Here is a 4,279-nt window from a genome sequence, read left to right on the forward strand (position 1 = left end):
TCCTATGTCTTGTTTTGGCTTGCTCTGCGGGTGGGGGTGGAGTCGAGAGCTGCAATATGAAATCAATAAACTCACCTGAGAATCCACCAGCGGAGCCGGTTCTTTAAGTTTCTCCAACATCCCAAAGGGCTACAGCTGCCGAAAACGATTCCTGATATTAGTACTGGCCAAGGAGGTAAAAAGTTCCCCAGCGGAGACCTGTATTTTCTAAACCAAAATCATGGCAGTGTCTGAGCATTCCCTGTCCCTGTGGGGTCCACGGCAACTGGAAAGTTTTGAAATCAGAGCTCTCTGCAGGTACAGATTTGGGGCATATGACGTTGAATCATACTGGCTTGGCATGTCACCCTAAAATCCTTTTGCTGCTAGAAATTAATAAATCTAGCTGCTCACTGCAGCACCATTCATAATGGTCAAGATGTAGGAACAACGTAAATGTCCGTTGACAACGAATGGATACAGGAAGTGTGGTGAAGGCACCCAGTGGAGTCGGATTCAGCCTTAAAGACAGAAGGACTTCCGCAATGAGTGAAAACACGGGGGAGCCTTGAGGATATCACGCTAAATAAAATAGACCTACCGCAGAAAGACAAATGCTGTGTGATTCCACTTACATGACGTTTCCAAAATAGTCAGACTCTCAGAATCAAAGAATGGAACAGTGATTGCCAAGGGCTGGAGGCAAAGAAAATGGAAAATGACTAATCAACCAGCATAAAGCTTGAATTAAGAGAGATGAATAAACCCTAGAGATCTGCGGGACAACATTGTGTCCATTGTCAATAACCCTGCATTGTACACTTTAAAATCTGTTAACAGGGCAAATGTGTTGAATATTAAGCATACTTACCATAACAAGATAATTTTTTAAAAAATCTAGCAGTGAACTAATAATTGATCTTGTACTAAGTGTTCTGACTGTTGCCCCTGGGAAACTGTCATCCTGTCTGGGGAGATGTAACAAGGAAAAATTAAAAGGCACACTCTCTCCTCGCAGGGAGACTCGGGGCTTGACGGGGGATCAGACATAAACCAACCACGCCTGCACGAGGCAGCAGCTGCAATTAGAAAGGCTGATAGGGCTCAGTCTGGAAGACACGGAATGCCACGCTAAGAAGTTCGGAACATATTCTCTGTATGAAGGTCTAACCTGAATTGATGAAAGGTGGGCACAATATGTAGTAAATGGACTCTGGAGGGTTCATACTCTTGAAATGTTACATCAAACACAAAATATAGATTTTCTAGAAAGATCTACCTTACCCATAGATTTCATCAACTTTTAAAAGAAGGTTCCTTAACCCAATAAAGGCTTCCCTGGTGGCTCAGAGATAAAGAATCTGCTTGCCAGTGCAGGAGACACTGGTTTGATCCCTGGGTTGGGAAGATTCCCTGGAGAAGGAAATGGAAACCACCCCAGTATCCTTGCCGGAGAATCCGATGGACAGAGGAGCCTGGCGGGCTACAGTCCACAGGGTCGCAAAGAGTCAGACGCGACTGAGCGACTAAGAAACAACAACCAATAAAGGTTAGAAAATGTGGTCTGGGCACTAGAGAGCCTTCACAGTTCAGGGCAGATGAATGGTCTGAGGTCCGTGCTGCGGGCTCATGCTCTGATGCAGGGGAGGTTGGAAGGAGGGCTTTTCAGAGGATGATCCAAAACCCCAGGGTGGATATTAAGCTGACAGGCGGATAGCATCTAAACACACAGGATTCAGGGCAGTTCTGGATGAAAGAGGCGTAGGGAAGGAACAGGAAAGATCAGAATTACGAGTGGGACCACAAGGAGAAAGATGATAAAGAAGGTATGAGTGACTTTCCAATGACACACTTTCTTATGATTTGCCTTAGAGTCAGAGGGACTATTTTCACAACACCAGCCCAAACTGCATTCCAAACGACAAGGTCACCAGACAGTTTGTCTGAATTTTATTTTGTCGGTGGTGTGTTTTGATATGAGAGTCAGGTACACTGTTTTCCTCCTCCAAATCATGGGATTCACCTCCAGAAATTCTGTAGGATTCAAACGACTAGGAGGAAACCTTGCTCGCTTGTTTAGCTTGCGTTTCTCTAGGTCACCTTGGAGCCTCCTCCATCTTTGCGAAGGAAGACGGCCTCTTCTACGGTTCTATAGAAGCCGTGTTGCACGGGCTATTTCACCTCCAGAGCAGATGAGGAAGGGCAGAAATGACTTCAAGGTTTTCGCCCTAAGCAACTTTGTCATGCTTTCATCCGAAAAATAGAACCTAGGAAAAGAAGCAGCTTTGTGGGGGAGACGAAGGTAAGATAATTGGATTTGGGCAAACTGAATCCAGGTATTTCTGAGACATTTTATCCGCCAGGGACCCTCGGGCTGTGGGTGGCAGAATTCGTCTGAAACCGACAGAAGCAGGAGGAACATCCGGGCTGATGTAACCAAAGCCTCTAGAGGTTCTGCTGCAGGTGTGGCTGTATCAGGCGTATCTCTCTCCCCATCTCTCGCCTTCTTGTTCCTAATCCATTTCCAGTTTAGGCAGATTCTCCTCCACAAGACAGTGGTTGTGACCTCCAGCAGTTTCAAGCTTACCCTCTCCTCCAGAACAATGCCAGCAACTCCACTGTCTCCAAAGTCCTGGCAAACATCTCAGGTCTAATTCTGATCGACTTTGATTAGATGCCCAGCCTTGATTCAGTTATCGTGGTTTCACTGGCTAAAACTTCTGCGGCTGACAGGCTTGAAGCTGCCCCTCCCCAGTGAGCCTGCTTCCTGGATGACACCTCTGTGTCGTCTTCTCCCCGAGTGACTGACTTAGTTCTGACCAATCAAATATGGCAACATGGCGATGCTGTCACTTCTGGGATGAGGTGATTAAAGATTTTGACTTCCGTCTCGCTAGCAGACTCGCTGGCTTTGCTGATGCAAGCCGCCACGGGGCGGACACCCACGTGGCCAGCAACCGAGGGTGGCCAATCGCCACCAAAGAGCCGAGACCTTCAGTCCGACAGCCCCTGAGGAGCTGAATCCTGCCCACAACTCTGAAAGCATAGTTGAACCTTCGGATGAGACCCGAGTGCTGGGTGACACCTTGATTAATGTCTCATGAGAGACCATGATCAGAGAACCCAACGGAAGCCTGCCCAGATTCCCGACCTACAGAAACCGCGAGAAAATAATTGTGTGCTCTCTTAAGCCCCTGAGTTTGGGGCTAATTTGTTACACAGCCAGAAAGGACTGATATGCCTGGTTTCTGGGAATGCCCCCCAAAGGGGCAGACGAGGTCAGCCTTGGGTGACCCACAAGGAGGGAAAGCAGGGGACGGTTGTCTCCCCAAAGGAAAGCTAAGGGGCAGTTACCAGGTTCAGGATGGAGTCTGGGCAGGCAGAAACACCTGACACCTACCTCATACGCTGGGAATGCGAGGAGGCAGCTGAAAACACACCCAGAGCTGGATTGGGCAGTGATTCACGCACAGGTGGCTGTTGAAAGTGCAAGAATGGACGAGACTGCCCCCGAGGAGGGACGCACCGAGGGCAGGGTCTCTTGGGACGAGCAGCCATGAAGGGGGAGATGCGAGGAGAGGCAGATGCTCGCAGGGCAGGGCCGGGCTCAGCACATCACCTCTGATACTGACATTGAACGAATTCGGCTTGTCTGGTCAGGGAGGCAAGCATCTGAGGAGCTGTAGCATCCTGTTAGAAACCTGGGCTTTTCTCCACACCACCCCCCCCCCTTTGTTTTTATCGTGGACCATTTTTAAAAGCCTTTCTGGAATTCGTTACAGTTTTGCTTCCGTTTTCTCTTTGGGGTTTTTTGGCCGCAAGGCTGCGGGATCTTGGCTCCCTGACAGGGGATCGAACCCACATCCCCTGCATCGGGTGGTGACATCTTGACCGCTGGACAGCCAGGGATTTTTTTTCGGGAAGATGGAAATCTGGGCTGTCAGGTCAGAAGTTATATGTTGGAAAGACACCACACCGACATGAGTATTAATATTAAAAGCAGGCAAATGGATGATTTTGTGCAGCAAGAAACCTCAAGGGAAGACAGAGGCCCTGGGCAGATCCTCGCAGAACGTGTGCTTAGGCAGGAGGGGAAGGAAAAAGACCCAAGGGAAGGGACCGGAGAAGGAATCGCGGGAGAAATAAGAGGCAACTCAAGGCTGGTCTAGTCTCCTGGAAGCCACCAGAATTTCAAGACTGATGTAGTCAAGAGAGGTGGGTGCTAAAGAGAGCTTGTGCGTGGTGGGGACTGAGCAAAGGATGATGGACCAGGCCACAGGGGGTCAGGGTGGTCCTAGTG

Source organism: Ovis canadensis, chromosome 15 (assembly GCF_042477335.2).
Source record: "Ovis canadensis isolate MfBH-ARS-UI-01 breed Bighorn chromosome 15, ARS-UI_OviCan_v2, whole genome shotgun sequence".
Taxonomy (NCBI): Eukaryota; Metazoa; Chordata; class Mammalia; order Artiodactyla; family Bovidae; genus Ovis; species Ovis canadensis.